The 18,509-nt window shown below is 46.9% G+C and overlaps 1 protein-coding gene across 15 annotated transcripts in view; it reads left to right on the forward strand.

Moving 5' to 3' along the window:
• Positions 1 to 18,509, forward strand: part of LOC126546000 (uncharacterized) — a 196,213-nt gene that overhangs the window by 46,767 nt on the left and 130,937 nt on the right. For 7 of the 15 annotated variants that reach the window (XR_008608570.2, XR_008608569.1, XR_008608568.1 and 4 more), the window contains one exon: positions 14,034 to 14,106. The exons of 5 other annotated variants lie outside the window; for them this stretch is intronic. The gene's annotated coding sequence lies outside the window, so the exon portion shown is untranslated. 3 more of the 15 variants (XM_050194056.3, XR_008608573.1, XR_008608572.1) reach the window with 3 other exon arrangements.

The following is an 18,509-nucleotide window of genomic DNA, read 5'->3' on the forward strand; positions in this document are numbered from 1 at the left end:
GCGTATTTTCTTGCTGATTTTTGTTCCACTGTGTAACACCTGTATAGGATGAGACGAGATATTTCCAGGGTAGTTATTTGTCGCATGTTTGCTTAGTAAAAGGTTCTGCTGTGCGTCTTTCGTTGTGAAAGAAAGAAATAGCATAACCCTGCACTCTAAACGCCGAAGTTGTCGCCTTTTCTTGAGATTTACGTGCACTATTTTGTAAGATAGTGTGGTGCGACGTCCTTGCGCTGTTCAGGCGTGCTTATTGAGTTCTCGCCGGTCTGTTGAGAGGCAGAAGGCATTGAGCAGAACGACAGCGTCGTCTGGGACCGTCTGCCATAACAGTGGGCCGGCACGGCCTCAAATATGGTAGTTGTCCCCGGCTCGCCATTCCATCGTTGGGCACAAGATGAGGGACCGAAAGAACGACGAAGACAAGCGCTGACGGGGACCATTTTTTTTCACACGGAAAAGCAGTCGCTGCGGACTCTGGACGCTCGCTTGAGTGCCTGCATAGGTTTGCAAGGGCGAAAGACATCATATTGTTTCCCAGAAGATGCCCCCAAACGCGACGAATCACCGTCGGAAGGACGGCTTGGTTGCCTTCACACGTTTGCAGGGCAAAAGGTTAACCTCGTTTCCCTGAAACCGGCCCGAAACGCGACCAGTCGTCCTTCAGGTGGTCGTGGCGGATTGTTGGGCATCCGGCGCCTTCGTTCGCTACTGCATTGGCGCCTGCCTGCTTCTTGCTTAAGCGGCGAGCGGCGTGGTGGTTCGATGATTTACCCGACTGACGTATCACAGACTCGACTGCTTCACACACTTTAATTCCTGCACTCAATATCGGCGTGCGTTTGCCATGCCGACTATGTGCGTTACCTGACGCTCTCTCCTAGTATTTTCTTTCCTCCATGACAACGATGCAGGCTACTTTCCTGCCCAAACAAGATGGCGGCTGAGCAGGGGAGTTTAGCGTTACTGCATGTATATGCTACCAAAGGTAACCTTTGGTAGCATATACAGTAACTCTAGGGGAGTTAGTCTAAGAGTCCACCTAGTAAATGTACACATTTTGGGTCCCATCTTGCCACGAAACAATAATCGTCATCTGTCTTACTTGCGTTTCCTTTCCTGAAAACGCTGCGCTCGCTTCTTTCCTGTCGAGAATGCTCTGTCATGATGATAACGCGCATGCCGTTCGTGACTTAGAAGTATCGGGCTCGCAGCGTTAAAGGAAATGCGGACAAGACAGATGACGATTATTGTTGTGTGACAAGGGTGTAATTTTGCTTAAGAGTGTAGGTGGACTCCTACAGCATACCTCCCCAGGACGCTTGGAAAGCTGACAGGAAGATTGTATGCGCACAAGAAAACGTACAAGCGCTATCCTACGCGCTTAATATAAATCACATCGTGTTTTTCATAGGTTCGCAGGCGCAATGACTTAAAATACAGAAATGTGTGCTTTTCTTCAACTTTTTCTTGTCGCCGCAAGGTAGCGTCACGTCGCAGAAGCGTTTTCCGTACACCTTCCAGACGGTTCGGAACGTGTTCCATTATATGGCCTCGAAGCTGTCTACGTAGACTGTCTCCGATGCTGGCCAGAATTTGAACACACCCTACCTATACGATATGTACAGTCGCAATCTTTTTGAGCGTGAACACGGGAGCGCGTGGCTTCGATACTACCACCGCAGTTAAGCGGCGCCTTACAATCTCTGTGCGCATGCGCGGCGAGAGTAGCTTTCCTTCGCGCGCATCACGTCATCGGAGCGCTCGCTTCTCGTCTGCTAGCTGTTTTTTGTTTCCTCGGCAGTGACCCAATTATCACTGTAAGCATAATCGAGATGTTTCCAATGTAAATGGTTTGTTCCTCATTGTTAGCGTTACGCTAAATACCTGGAAATCGTGACCTAATTTTTATTTCTTTTCTCCCGGGTTCCTTTAGTCACACAATGCAGAAAACAACCTAAAAACGCAAACGTCCGAACTTTTATTTTGTGCATTTTTCACAAGATAATGAAAGACAGAAAAGTAATAGCTGTAAACTTGAATTAATCGCTGTTTCATTTTCTTTACTATTTTGTCATATTCCCTTTTGCAGCAAAAACTGCTGTCATTCTACACGGTAGGGAAGAGCACAGGGCAGGCGCAAAGTTACTTTCTCTAAGATGCTCCCACTCTTGGCAAACAGCTTCCCACAGCTCGTCCTCAGTTGCCAAATGAATAGGGTGTCGCACCATGGCTGCTTTTATGAGGCCCCATACATTTTCGCACATGTTCATGTAGGCGCCCTTGGCCGGCCAGGAGACCAGATGGACCCTACTAGTTTCTAGGTGCTCTTTCACAATTTTCGCAGTGTGCACCGGCGCAAGATCATGATGAAACACAATACCGGCATCTGGTAAAGCGGCGTGGGCCTAAGGAAGGAGCACGTTGTCCAAGATTTCGCTGCAGTAGCGCTGCGAAGAGGCCGCTCGATGCGGTGTAGAAGCCCGACAGCAAGTCTTGACAGCGCGCCCCACACGTTCACGCAGGTGCGTCCGCTCGCCGCGACTCCCTGCAGATTGGCTGGCTCGTAACAGCATCGAAAGTATATTAAATTTAGTTCTTCACACAAAATCAAATCCGTAGAGAAAATTTTCTTACCGTGTCCCTCTTGCGCGCCACAGCCGCGCGCACTGGTTTGACGTGTTGAAAAAGTCGACTCCTCCGAGAAGATTACTCGGCCCCAGTCATCGGAAGTCCACAAGGCGTGAGCTTCGGCAAATTGCAGTCGTGACACCTTGTTCGAAGCGCTGAGAACGGGCTTTTATGCAGCCGCATAACTTCGCAATCCAGCGCACCTGAGGGGTCGCCGTAGGGTAAGAACTGAAGCGGCCTCATCGAGCAGCTCCCGCACTTGCCTCGCGGATTGAAAGGGATTCTCCACTACTGAAGCTACCACAAGCGCGTCTCCTTCATCTGTCGCTACCATTTCCCGACGCCTATGTGGTGTTGGAATCTCAGCGCTGACTCCCGTTATTGCAATCGCACCGCTGGCACGAGTTGTTGCATCTGGGTCGCAAGCCCCAAGGGTAGCGTTGGCCTGGCGGCCTGGGGCACAACTGGAAGCATCCGAAGGTCCCGGCAAAGCATGAGTCGACTGGTAACAGAACAACTTGTTTATTCTAGCATCGCAAAAGAGCGGGCGGTCAGGTCGACCGAAGTGGAGAGACGGGAGAGCACGTTACTCGACAGAAGAAATCGGAGCCTCTCTCGGCGTCCGGGAGCAGCTGCTCTTATAATCTCCGAGTCGAGGGGAAGAAGGAACGCCTCGTCAGAGGCGCACGTGATGCGCGGCACGGACAGGCTGAGAAACACGTTGGGACGAGTGTAGTGACGCATCCGCCGGGCCGGCGCCGGTCAGACCTCCTCGCTTCACACTTGGGGAGCTCCTCTCCCCGGCTGCCGCGCTTTGACAAGCGTGGGCACCAACATGCACACACACACACACGCACACTTGAAGACACGTGGCATTGAAACATGCCTGGACGCGCTTGGCGGGGAGGCGTATCGGCGGCGCTGAACGGGCCAAAATGTCCGCCGCTTTGAACGAAGCCCCGGCGTCCGTTGCATCCGCGCCGGCTATACCGCGCGTTGTAGGCGAAACGTAACAGTGGGGAGTCAGAAATGCGGCCTTCCTTCCTGAATGCTTGGATGATCCTATTGACAGTCTTCAGGGGCTTGTGCCCCAATGCGCCGATGAAGCGCTGAAAATATTCCTTCAGCGAAAGTTTTACTATTTTCGACCTCTCGTCTTCAGGAACACGGGACATGCTGAGGTTAAGCAGCTGCTCTGATAAACGTGGTAATGGGAACAAATACATACCTTCCTCGAACACAGGGGTGGTCACTGTTACGCCTACAAGTATAGGAACGTCGGCAAAAGATAACAGTTTCAAGTTTATTCATGCATCGTGTGGAATGTAATTTCAACTTCAACATTGTTACCGCTCTTGCAGTGCACGGCTCCCTTGTCGCGGTGCGCGTGTAGCAGACGACACGCGCGTGCTTGCGTGACGCAATGCGCGCGAAGGTAGAATTCTCACACACCAGACGCACTGCGCATGCGCACTGCTTCTCGGTGTCGCCGCTAAACTGCACTGGCAGTACGGAAAGCCACGCGTTCCCGTGTTCACCGTCAAAAAGATCGCGACTGTACACAAGTTAGCGAAGGTGCCATAGAAGCCCATACGTCCTGCAATGGCGGCTTGTGGAGGCACGGCAGCGCCATCCACATATCGCGGGACCAGTACTTAGTGGAAAAGAAAAACCAGTTTGCCGTTCGGGACTAGTTGCGCCAAGTCGTCTGTTGCGCTAGCTAACACCACATCGCATATACAAAGCACATAACAGTACAAATGAATTGTGAGAATATTTGCCGCAACATCGCGTCACAAATTAACCTGGATACACCCATTTGTATATGTAGATCTCGTTCTTGAACGGCACGCATTACCCTGGTGAGCCTTGAGAGTTTTCCATGAACTCATAGGAATGGGTTCACCCAGATATTGAACTAAGTACCATATGCATGTGTCAGTAGTACCAACACACATCTGTTATATTGGTGTGAAGATAAATTCAAATTTACATTGAAACAACTCACAAAAACCACAATTTAATCTTCACTAACAAAGCACGTGTGCAACCTGTAGCCTTTTAATATCACTGAATACATAAAAAAAATTAATAGTTAGTGAAAACGCAGTTACAAAATAAAGTTGCTGATCAAATCTTATAAGGTTATACCATATATATTGCCATTACCTTTTATGGCTAAGCATAAGAGTTTTGACGACATGCAAAATACGGTAATAGAATCTCGGCATATCTCAGCACGCATCGCCACGAGCAAGCTTAAGCGAGCCTGCGCAGTTTAGTACTCATAAATATTCGTGGATGGAACTGTGGCTTACATTTTTTACTTCTAATTACACTATGTACTTTTTCAAATGTTTCCATTGATGACGTGTTGGATATATAGTTTTCGTCAACTAGTGTTTTGCCCCGCGAAATGTAGTCGCGCTGCAGTCAAGAAGGTTAAAGAAAAACTACTGGAGTGGAAGTCGCCTATACCGGCCTATGGGCGCGGCCTACGGCTTATGGCCTAAGCCCGCGGCGGCGATATTGCGGGGGGGGGGGGGGGGGGGGGCAACAAGCGGTCTGCCACGAGCTTCGTAGCGCAGTTCCCGGACTTTGTTCACTTTCCAGCGGTTTTTAATTGCTGAACTGATTTTCAAGTTCTAATGCAACATTGCGGGCTATGAGACGAACCATATTGGAGGTCTCCGGATCGCATATATCGTATATTGGGGCATTTTCCTATTTTATCGGCATGAATATGCCGATAAGAAAGAAACTCACGCAATAATTAATGTTTATTCACCCTTTAATGCAGTGTAGAAATTGGTCAATCGTGAAAGCTGTCAGACGAAAAAGCAATTGAAGAATGGAAATGTAGCATGAGAAATAGTACACGCAAGAAACAAGTATTCATTATTATCCTCATTATCATCAGGCGTTGCCTGTGCCTTAGCATCTTCATTGCATGGAGGGTCTCGGAACTTTGGTGGCAGCCGTTTCCTTTTAGCTTGAAATATGGCGATGCTAGTCTGCAACCTTATTTAGATGAGAAGGATGATGCTAACATGTGAACTGCTTGTACGTCAACTTTCCTAAAAACACCCGAGCGCGCTAGCACATTTTGGAATTCGGACAGCACCGCGCTCGGCAAGGAACGACGACCCGAATACTTAAGCTGCGGCGGCTGGCGTGCTTTTGCCCCCCACAAGACGGCGGCGCGGCGGCTTCACTTGACGGGCGCTCCTTCCACTCCAGCAGTTTTTCTTTAACCTCCGCACCAGTCGCACGACCATAATTGATGTCGCTGCTCATTGGTTTGGAACCGATTTTCAGCCTCGACTTCGCGACCATAAGCTTTATTCTCGACACGCATGGCGGCTGCACGGCCGCCATTATCCGCCATGTTGACTCTCTGATTGGCTATCCAGAGCTCACGTGTATTGAAATTTGTGTCGGCAAACGGAAGTTTTGCGTTTTCACCGACATAGAGTTTCTCACTATAACACCTAGAGGGAAATCTGGCGCCACCGTCTATGGGAATTTCTTAAGGGGGTACCGTGCCGTCATGGGAATGACGGTATATGTGTCTGCGAGGCTCGTGTTGGCTGGTGTTGTAAGAGGCTTCGTCTAAAATGCGAATATGGCTACGCAAATAACACGTTCTTAAAGTAAAACCTTCATAAAATGTTTCCATTCACGCATATTACATCTTTACTCACCTACAATGCATGACCAAGCGAAGAAAAGCAAGAACAGACGACCAACTCTTTCAAAGCGAGCGCGAACCTTGTCGTCTGTCCTCCAACTTTAGCGGCCCGCTGATACTTTTTACGTAACATATAGTCGTAACACGCAATAACAAGTTCTCATATTTAAACAAAACATGTTTTCGCGTAATAATAAAGCTAAAGCAGCTTTTCACGTGCTGTTTTAGTAGAAAATGAATCATTGTGACAGACGGAACGGTACTTGCCAAGCGCGTTTTCAAGGTGTCCTGTCTCTCCGAGAACGGTGCCAATCCGAAGTCACAATGTACCGGCATTCCCATGCATACCACAGCGCAGCAGTGCCAGATCTCCCTCTAGGTAATGTAGTGAGAAACTGTATGTTCACCGAGATGACGAAACGTGACATGGAGCGGCAAATTTTATCGACTAATAGATTTTTGTGGTCCTTGGGACCTTGGCAGCTATATTGCGACTCAGCGCTTCGAAAAAGAAAGTGAGTGGTAGCTTACAGAAGCCAGTGCAATGCATCTGCAATTTCGCGAATATGTGGTACACTCTCAGACAAAGGTACACACTTTGAGCCAGCCGAGTCGGGCTCAGTCACTTGCATTCCGCGAGATAGCGATAACGCGGCCTAGAACATGCGCTCATCACCACTGGTAGGTCGCGTATGTTGTCTCAAGGTAGAAAACAAGTGTGTTGGCACCAACACACGACGTCTCATTCCTTTTCCCGGGTACATGCATCTTAGCTAATGAAGCAGACGACGGCTTGTACGCAGCAGACGACGGAATAATCGTACGCTTTGAGCTAGCTGCTTTATTTTTACTGAGGAGGAAAACTTTTGCTTTATCGGAACGCTAGGTTCAGTGCCTTCATATCAGTTTCTTAGGCAAAAGGTCAAGTTTGCGTCACGTTACGACGGCAAAACGAGGTCATCCGCGCCATTTTATACCCGTCGCCACGTGCCCGTCGCGCTGCGTCACGCCTCGAAGAAAATGGCGGAATATCTAGAATGGTCCAGAATCTCCAGGATAGAGCTTTCCATGGCACCATAGAGTTTCTCACTACATTACCTAGAGGGAAATCTGGCGCTGCTGCGCTGTGGTATGCATGGGAATGCCGGTATGTTGTGGATTCGGATTGGCATCGTTCTCGTAGAGACGGGACACCTGGAAGACGCGCTTGGCAAGTATCGTTCCGTCTGTCACAATGATTCATTTTCTACTAGAACAGCACGTGAAAAGCTGTTTTAGCTTTATTATTACGCGAAAACATGTTTTGTTTAACTATGAGAACTTGTTATTGTGTGTACGACTACATGTTACGTAAAAAGTATCAGCGGGCCGCTAAAGTTGGAGGACCGACAAGGTTCGCGCTCGCTTTGAAACAGTTGGTCGTCTGTTCTTGATTTTCTTCGCTTGGTCATGCATCGTGGGTGAGTAAAGATGTAATATGCGTGAATGGAAACATTTTATGAAGATTTTACTTTGAAAACGCGTTATTTACGTAGCCATATCCACATTTTAGACGAAGCCTCTTACAACACCAGCCAACACGAGCCTCGCAGACACGTATACCGTCATTCCCATGACGGCACGGTGCCCCCTTAAGAAACTCCCATAGACGGTGGCGCCAGATTACCAGAAACTCTATGCATGGCACCAAGCTATGGTGGCAAGCAATGGCCCAAGTGACCAAGCACGATTTTCGGTCGCCAATAGCCTGTATAAATGGCCAATTTAACGAGAAATCGCCAAACCTGGCAACCCTGCCGATGTCAGCCCGGAGATCTAGTACATTGTACCCGGAGTGCGCGCGCTGGTCGCTGGTTAATTCTGTGCATTTGGTCCGTCGGATTTGATCCGCTGCGAACGAAAAGGCCGATTTCAAGTTTGCTGACCTTTTGTGAACGCTCAGGTAAAACTTCGTTTCACTGTTAAAGAAGTTTGGAATCGGGTCGGATAACGAGCAGATTGATGCAAGATGGCAACAAACATATTCTTTACTTACTTCTTTCTTTATTTATCGTATCACATTTGCTACGTTTACTCTGGATATTGTAGTATTTGCTGGCGTCGTATTACCAATGTTTATAATGAAGAATGCATGTAGCATTAAACTTTAGGAAGAGCCGTTTCCTTTCTGTTTTGAGGCCACAGTCGTCGCAATATTCCGCGCTCAGTTACGAACGCACGGAACACTGCGCAGACGAGAGCATTTTGCGTGTTCACTTAGAGCATATGTAGTTCAGAGCGCACAAACAAAATCCTAATGTAGTCTGTTGCAGAAGACGAGCTTTCATATTTTCGATGGCAACTTCTTCCCTGTTTTCGAGCCGGCGATTCACGGCTCGCATTGAAGTGCATGCATATAATGCCGGTGGCGATCGAGCCCAATCCGGATCGACGTTCCCGACCGCGATTTGCTCACGAGACGTTCATTTGAGGGATCGCCAGTCGTTTGTGCGCAGGCGCGAGTAAAGGCACGTTCACACCGAAGGCGGAGCGGACAAGCGGACAAGCGGATCCGGCCAAGCGGCCGCGGATTTTCCGCTTTGCGGAAAATACGCGGCCGCTTGGCCGGATCGCGCCCGGACCGATTTTTTCCGCGCGGATAAGTTGGCCGCTTTGGCCGCAGCCAATCAGAACCCGACACTGCGGAAGCGCTGGTGAAGGAATCTAAACGAATGTCTTTCTCTGGGCTTTTCGCATCTGTTATTCAAAAGCGTCAAAACGGCAAGTTGGGCCAGTTGGTTGGGATTCATAGTAAGGTTTGTTACAGCACAACACAAGACAAGGACAAAAGAAGGTATAAAACGACGACACGGCTCCGTGTCTTCGCTTTATACCTTCTTTTGTCCTTGTCTTGTGTTGCGCTGAAACAAATCTTGAAAATCGACTAGACAAGTGGCGAGTAAAATGCCAACGATCTCGTCTTCGTCGTCTGAGCTCATCATTTTGCAGAAGTAGATAGCGGACGGGAGCGCGCCGACCCACGAAGAAAAAAATATCGAAAGTGCGCGCACAAAAGTGCCGCGAGATGGCGGCACGTCCCTGAAATTGCTAAAGAAATTGCGAGATGCCCCGCCTTCCCGGCAGTGCGGATAGCCAGACAACGCGGCCGGTCTGAACAGGCGCGGGCGCTCGCCGCCTCGCAGCTTTGAAAATCCGCTTGTCCGCTTAGACGCTCCGCTTTCGGTGTGAATGTGCACTAAGAGCGGGCGCGCGACAGAAAATCTGGGGGTTTTGCTCCTTGAATATATGACTCTGCCTAGGTACTGCGTGTTGTAGGCGTTTGTCCCTAGGCGTGCCGGCATCGCTCGGACGCTGGTGCCGGCGCGATGAAGTATAAGCAGCGGGCTAACCAGTCGTAGCGGATCATAGCGTTCTCGCTCCTTACGGCGATGTACCTTGTAAATACCATCACAGATGTTTCTGTAGGAGCAGTAGCGACCGTAGTAGAGCTCGGGCCGATATATTGAAAGTCTGGAAGACAGAGCGCCTTAGCAACCGCAGTTGAACGCAAGTGGCTGAAAGGCCGCCTGTGACGATGACTGACCCAGCACCAGCGCCGTAGGCGCGAGAAAGTCTGTCCGACGTACCTTCAGACGCAAGGCTCTGACTGGTGTTCCAGAAGTCGCGGAGCGCGCTAGTGCTGAACTTAGTGTCGCTAGTTGGCGGCTGGACGTAATTATATTTGTTCAAATGTATTTTTTTTTTTTTACTAATTGTAACAATGTGTCATTATTTGGCATTATTGGCAGCGCCTCCAGAACACCAAAGCTAGCACCCGGACTGGTCCGTGGGTTGGGGCTCCCCGAGGCCTGCGCGTGCCAGGTGTATATAAGATCGGCTGTCAGCCAATTTTTTATGCGAACACCCCCTGGCACGCTTCAACCTCCGTGGCCCCAACCCACGGGCTGCCCTGCTTCCAGCTTTGATCCCCCCGCTACCCCTTGGGTGCCCTGGAGATCTGTCGCTGCCTATAACCTCAGGGGCTCACCTGAGGCCTCCGTTTGCCAGTTACATGTGCCCTCCTGGAGCAGTGCTTGTGAAAATTCCAATCTATTGTCGCAACAAAAAAATCGGCCCGTGACTTATACAACACTTACCAGTCAGAACCTTGCCTCTTCAGACACAGCGATCACCAAATGGGGTGTCCACACCTCCTGCCTCACCCGTGGGCAGCCAGCGGCAGAGCGTAAACAAACTCGACCGCACTCCGCAATGCCGCTATGTCTGGGGACAAGTGCATACAACGCATACAACACGCGCAAAGAAACATCCTCCATAGTGCCTAGGTAGAGTCATATATTCAAGGAGCAAAAGGCCCCAGATTTTCTCTCTCGCACCCGCTCTTACTCGCGCCTGTGCACAAACGACTGGTGATCCCTCAAATCGCAAGCTCCCTCCCGCAGCTTGCGAAAGGTTGCCGATCGCAACAGAAATTCGATCGCGATCGAAAGCGTGTGGTGTGACACCCGTATGACTGGCAGGATTCAGCACGTGGCATGGAAAAGTAGCCACATGCACTGGATATCAAAGTCAAGCAATATTCAATTCCACCTCGTCTTACACCTCCCAATAAGATATACCGAAAATGTGACAGAAAATAGAAACTGCTTTGCTTTACAGTGTTTTAGGTATCCGTACTTGAAGCTCCTGTGCACTGTAAAGAAGTGCACAAGCAAAACCACTCTCGCCACTTCTACCAGGCGGCAACAAGCCGCCCTGGTCGGGCAAACCATACAGTTTCATACAATAATTACTAGAGGGAGCTCTGGCGGTAGTGTCTACGGGAGCTGCAGTGAGAACAACGGTTGTACCAGCATGGGAATTATGGGAAGTACATGGATTTGCCTAAACTTTGTCCTTTTGGCTTCAAATGGCTTTGTGGCTTTGTAAACTCGTCATTTTCAACAATGTACTGCGTAATAAATAATTAAATAAACATAGTTAAAACTGTCCGATGGCAGGATTCGAACACAGGAACTGTAGCACAGAAGCCCGATATTGAAACCATTAAGCCCCGGACGCACATATCGACAAGCGAATGAAACGCCCTTATGAATTTATCGCGGGCATGCCAGTGCCTTGAGACACTTGGCGCATTTCGGTTTGGCCACCTGGACAAGCTCAGCCATTGCAATTAATAGCAATTGTGCATGTTCGCCGAGTCTTCTGCACTTTGAAGAGTACAGTTTGCACTGAAACTTAGGATAATAAAATTTATATATCATAATATACAAAATAACAGGAACATCTGAATCCACAAGCACGAAGATCAGACATATCCATGTACTTCCCATCATTCCCATGGTGGTACAATGACTGCAGCGCCAGAGTTCCCTCTAGTAACTAATGTATGAGACTCTATGGGGCAAACATTGGCAAGCGGAGCCACTTGGCAGGAAACCGAAAGGTGACACTGCGCTCCATGCACCGTAGCTTTCAAACTGAAACAAATCTAAATTCACTATACACATGTTCAATACGCTATAAAAAATAGGGAGGAGGTACTCACTGCTAAAGCACATAATGTGTGCTGTTTATAAGGCAGAGGAACTGCTGAAACCCAAATTTGCAAAGATTTTTTGCAACATAAGACTGTCTGGTGGTGTTGCTCTCTAAATCTTCATGTGCTTGACATTGAATACATACACTTGACAATTTGAGTAAGCCCAGCTAAGTTCATGAATGTCAGGAAATGCATGACTACGTGGCAGGAAAAAGAGTAGTCGGATACATTTCAGAGCATGTGCACCATGGCCGCGATTTTGTTGCAGTGCCTTTTCCTACTGTTAATGCCTTTTTTGATTTTCGCGTTCATGAGTGATCAAGTGACGCTCTGCCTTGGGCAGAGCCTTGAACGTGGCCACTCACGAATGCGAAAGGCACTGAAAAGCATTAGCATTGAAAAAGGCACTGCTGCAAAATTCTGGCCCAGTATCTGAAGGGTCCTTTATGGGCTGATGTGGAGCACCCTCTGGGAACAAGTTGTGCAATATGCAGTGAGAGTTTGTGTGGGAGGGCTTCCTGCCTCTATTGACATTTACCACTTACTCTGTGTGCATTCTAAGTTGCACGCATTAACTAAAGGGCACATGTATACACCATCCTTAAAGGGCCCCTCACCAGGTACGGCCGTTTTGAACTGACAAGCACAATGCATACAATGTGCGCTAACAATCGTGTCTGCCAAGTATTACGTCCCTACATGCTGCGGAAAGAGCTTAAATTTAAGACCAAATGCTGCTTGCCCTTCTCTTTGCAGGCGCCGCGCTCCCAGCCAGAGAGTCTATGTATTCGTACAAGTGCACCTACGTACATGGCAGTGCTGTGATGTCACAGTGTCACATGACTTCGAAGTTATTTGTTTAATCTGTTGCTTCAATAGACCAATTAAAGTTTAAAGAAATAATACATAATACATACAAGCCAAATGGCTGCATGTTTTTGTTTTACTTCCTACCGTAGCAAGAGAGATGTACTTCCGTTTCATCTGCATGTTCCCATGCTTGTGCGCAGAGAACAAACAAAACTATTTAATTTTCTACTGTATTTTAGTGCTGCAATCATGCTCTTTCATGCTCTCGCGTCTGCCTCAGTGCTCGTGACTCTGTCACCAACCTATACTGCTAATCTGGTGTTCTCGTGCAGAGCGTGCAAAATTGCTCGCTGCATAAAACAAGACAAATGCAACAGCTCGCATGCGAGACCATCACCAGAAGTGCACCGCTCAGCAAAAACGCAAGAGAGAGAGAAAAAAAAAAGCAGGTAGGCCCGTGAAATATTCGTCACGCAATCCTTCGACTCCAATATGGGAAAACGCGGGGAAGGAATTTTCGCTTTCCGAGTCTAGACGGGCAAAGTGGAGAGAGCGTCTATGTTGGCAGTGATGCTCACCTTCTGAAATCATTGGTTCGCGGCATTTCAAATATTTCTGTCTCTGCTATTAATGAACTAATTTGAAAATTTTTTGTGGTAGAGCAGTCCTTAGAAAGCATGTAACAGGTTACAGTGCATGACCAAAATTTGCTACGTGGCCTGGTGAAGGGACCCTTTCAGCACACACTAATGACTTGGAGGTGATTAAGTGTGACTGACACATATAGTATATGTCAAGGTGTATTGTTTACCAACTGTAGTTATCCCCTAGGCTATGTATATACCAGTGTGAGCCTGTATGTATTGAGGTACGCTTTCCTTTTGGAACCATTGTCATATATATTTTAAAAACCTGAGCAGTGTGCCACGGCAGACAATGACTACTTCAGACATATCCAAAGGACTAGAAAGCCTACAACAGCAATTTTGTGTAAAGCTGCTTTCGATGTGTTACACAGTGTACTGTATTATTTTGTGCATAACTCGCCCTCATGTTTAAGCATTTTTAAGCAATTTAGGGAAGCTTGCATGGGGCTTCACATGTTTGCAAAAAGATTCAAAATGCAAAAAGATTCAAAATGCAAGAAGTATTCAAAATGCAAGATTGGAGAGTGTTGGTGGTAAGGATCAACAGGGAATCTCTCAGCAACCTGTTGTTTGCGGATGACTTGTAACAAATGTTTGAAGACTTCACTAAGTATGGGTTTGTGCATTAATATACATAAAGCTTAAGGTAATGTTTAATAGCTTGGCGAGAGAACAAGAACTTGTGGTTGGTAGTCAGCCTCTTGATGCATTGCAGGGGCACGTTTGTCTAGGCCAAGTAGTCGCAGGAGGCCCCGACTCATTTGGAAGGAATCTCCAGATGAATAAAAGTGAGTTGGAGTGGATACACCAAGCTTTTTAGGCCTTGAATAGTAGCTTATCATTGTCATTGAAAAGAGAAGTACACATTATACTAGTACTAATGTATGGGACTTAAACTTGAGAAGGAAATAGGAAACATGCAACAAGCAATGGAATGTAAAATTATATGTAGATGCAGTGTTAAGAGAGCAATATAGATACTGATACTCTAGTTGAGATAAAGAGAAAAAGGTGGAGTTCAATTAATTGTGTAATGCGTAAGGAAGCGTTGTAATAACCCCTTACCAGATGGTGTATCATATGTAGGGTTGTTTTAAACCAGATTTCTCCCTGAATGGACCTTCCCAGTAGCGATCTGCACAGTCGTGCGCTGGCGCTCTGCTGTTTTCTCTGGGCACCCCGCGCAATATAAACAGGCACATTCTCGCCCTGCTGCTTGGAGAGTAGATATTGCTTTCTAGCGCTGCACTTTTTTATCCCCGCTTTCTCGACAGGTTGCCGTGAGTTCGTACGTGCACATAGCCAAAAAAAAAAAAGGCTTGCAAAGGAAAGGGGCAAACACGTTTTAGGCTGACAAGGCTACGAGCGCATGGCTGCCAGTCAGGGAGTAAAAAATTTAGTACGAAAAAAAAAAAGCAAAGAAAACAGCGCTTCACCTACCGCAGATTAGTCTCAGGTATGTGCACCTGCTTCCATGGCTTTCATGCGAAAAGAATGGGTGAGGAGTTCGTGGGAGGCATGGGTTTTTTTACCAGCTAGGGCTCCAACTTTTGTGCATGGGTCTTTTACCAGCGAGGGCCCCAACGCCTATTATCACTTTTCTTCAGCCAGCCTCCGTCACGGTGAGTTAGACGCGCTCGTTGGCCGGCCTTGTTGAAAGCCATGTAGCGTTCTGCATCCCCTGCGCTTCACACAGCTTGTGATATCCCTTTTCAACTGCCCACAAAAGAAGGGAAAGAAGCCACTGCACTCAAAATTCTGTTTTGACAGGAACAGCGAGATTCCGGGAATGGTGGCAGTGTACTGATTCGAAGGAGTTCAGAAAAATGGCCACAGATTAGTGGGAGAGAGAGAGAGAGAGAGAGAGAGAGAATGTGACTAGCAAGCGATAGGAGGTTGGTCTCTTAGGTTTTCCTACAGGTTTTCACGACAAATTCAAAGCACTGCTAACAAAGAACTCACCAGCCACTTGGAGAGAAGGAACTGGCGATGAAGTGAATCGTGCATCTGATTTAGAGTGTGAACTCTAACCTATAAGATGCATGATCGCCATCGTCACTTCCCATTACCAGGGGCAACTGTTGAGCGTAAAGCCACCATCGCGAACATAAGGCTTTAGTACGTGGCACCGGAAAATTCAGCGTAGAGATGGGAAGAAAATGAAAGACACTGAATGACTAGTGTAAAGAGCATGAAGATCCCCAGATGGCAACGAAAGACATTGAAGGCAGCTGCGCATTAGTGTGCAAATATTGCAGTATTGAGATGGTCGCTGATCCAGCGAAGAAGCCCTACGACCGAATTCGCGAGCATCTAGTGTCATCTCATCATAAGAAGTTCAAGATGTCGACCCAGGAAGCTGAGAAGGTGGGAACATCTCAGCAGATGCTCTTTGATACATCCTGTAGACCACGTGCGAAAGAAACTGATGTAAACGGCGTAATCCATAACTTTGTTTGTGCCTTAGCGTACAGTGGAATCAGCATGCACCAGGCGGACAAACCTCTGTGGGACTTCATACGCAAATACTGCAAGGCCGTGAAGACCATGCCAACAGGACAGACTTCGGCTGAAATACCTGGACGAAGCTTTTGACAAGGACATGGTGAAAATCCGCAATATGTGAGATGTGAAAGTGAGTGTCATTGTCGACGAATCCCCAGACATCACTGGAGTGCTTACCATCAACACTCTCCTGTGCTACTATAGCCAAAAAACCATGAAGAAGCAGGTTGTTTTAGTTGACGTCGACAGAGTAAATGCTTCGAACAGCTACATGATGGCCAGCGTAGTCAGCAAGGCTTTCCCGACTGTAGGCAAGTCATGGAAAGACATTGTGGCTGTAGCCACAGACTCAGTGGAGTACACGTGAAAAATGGTATGAGAAATCTGTCAAGCTAAAGGGATCCAAATCTTGCATGTGAAAGATTTAGCACACCTGATTCATGTGAGTATTGACGATGCCATTTCTTTACCATGCATGTCAACAGTTTGATCTGTAGTGATCAAGTTTGGAGAGCGTTATTTAAGCACGCTAACAAGCTTTACCAAAAGCACAGCGAAATTTTTGTTCTGAGGCCTCTTTAACCTGATGTTAAGAAGCCACCTTCTGTTGTCCCGAATAAATAGCAAAGCTTCTACAAAGCGCTTGTGGTTGTCATAGAAATGTGAGGCTTCTTAACGGTACTTGCTGAAAGCTCGCATTATAGCAGCAAAGCTGAAGCTATTCGAGTGATACTGTCTGAAAATTAATTTGTTTATGCGAAGGCAATCCTGATGAGAGACACACTCGGCCCCCTTTTATACACCCAGAAAACGCTTGAAAGCGGAAAGCTTCTGATGCCCAGCTGTGATCGCCTGGTAAACATCAAGCTATGGCAGACTCGGCGAGCTTTCAACGATGATCGGTAAAAGTGATCAGGCCGGAGTTGTTTTGTCTATGTTACCCAAGAGGAGCGCCACATTAGTAAAAACGTGTTGTGAAAAGTTCTGCACGAAACTTGCCATAAAATGGCCCTGCACTGTTGAACGGAACATCTCAAAGACGAAAACCAGCTAACTTTGTGGAAGTTGGGAGCCGTCCTGGATCCATTTCAGAAGCGTCTGTTAGAGCAGCCATTTGATGACTGCCGACCTCTGTTCATGTCTGTAACTGATAATGTAGATTCACTTCACGACGAGTTCAACCAGTACTTGCTGGAAGCAAGCCCCCACAAACACAGCTGTCGAACTCATTGAGTATTGGCATGACTCTACCGCTCGCTACCCCAGGCTGGTAAATGCTGCACTGACATTGTTGTGCCTAGTTAATAAAAGCTGCGATGTCGAGAGAATTTTCTCCCAGTTGAGATACGTTCAACGACTGGACAGGTCTGTAATGGAAACCGACATGTTGCGCATGCAGATGATAATGTATATAAACAAGGGTGTGTGAAAAATCGATGACCAGCTTTTCGCGAATAAAATGTTCTATTTCTTAGAAGTTATCAATTCCCTTTACTGTCATCATTACTGATTCATTTCCAAGTAAATGGACATCAGTATTTGCTAGAAAACCCTGATGTCCCCCATCCCCCCTGATTACCAGCTTGAAACAAACACCAACTTAAACGCATTAGAGTTTAGGAGCCTGTGATACTTTCTGATAAAATAAACTGAGTGTATTACTTAGTACATCTGTAGATTTAACCCGAAAAGACCCGTATTTTGAAATGGTTTCACAAAAAAAGCGAATTTCTCCCCAACTATCAGTTTGAAAAATAGCACCCAATTCCCCCCCCTCCCCCCCCCCCCCCCCCGATAAAAAAGACATATAAAACCCAAAAACGAACAACCCTAATCATATGATATACACAGAATAACTTGTTCTGGCATAAAAGCATTGGAAAGAAAGAAAATTGCATATATTCACCTAGAGTCTGTGTCCTCTCTAGCAATAAAATGCATAGCAACTTCGGCACTGGAAATAATTTTGAGTTATTTTTCCTTTAAAAAACGTAAGCCAGTGGCTCATTGCACAACATAGAAACAGTTTGTAAATTGGTTATTTTCACAATTTATATGCTTGAAATCAGTGCACAGAAAATATCACCGTGTTCACTTACTGTTTATTAGCTTGCTGTGATGTCTTGATCAAGAAATACATTTGCATGGTTCTATAAGGCAAGCATTAATTGCATCATATATGTACAGCATGCATTTATGGATAGTTTTACGGAAGAGAGTAGAGATTTTCTTCCTTGCAAAAGAATGAATTTGGTGTCAAAATATGTTTGTATAGGCTATACTTTTATTGGTACAGAATAAGTAAGAAAACAAATGCCAGTAGTGTTTATGGTGAAGATGGCGTGGGGCCTGCCACATTCCAAGTGGCACTGCTAATAGAAGCAGCAACGAAGAGCTCGGAAGAAGGGCAAGGTCTTCTTTTGGCTTGCGTCAATCTTCTAAAGACTATGCAAAGGAAAAATTAACATAAAGCCAAGGTGAATAAATGATCCGATCTTGATATTGAAGCTCAATTAGTCAATCAAGTACGACGTCATCAAATTTTAGTGAAGCTTGTATGTGATGGAGCTGTGAGAAATGCACTCCATTTCTTAAAGCATTGTGTCAAGTTTTTTTCAATCGTTCTAGTATTTGTTGCAAGTTTTCTCAATTTAGATGTCTTTTTGCATAGTCACAAAATATATGT

The sequence above is a fragment of the Dermacentor andersoni genome, chromosome 1, assembly GCF_023375885.2.
Source record: "Dermacentor andersoni chromosome 1, qqDerAnde1_hic_scaffold, whole genome shotgun sequence".
Classification (NCBI taxonomy): Eukaryota; Metazoa; Arthropoda; class Arachnida; order Ixodida; family Ixodidae; genus Dermacentor; species Dermacentor andersoni.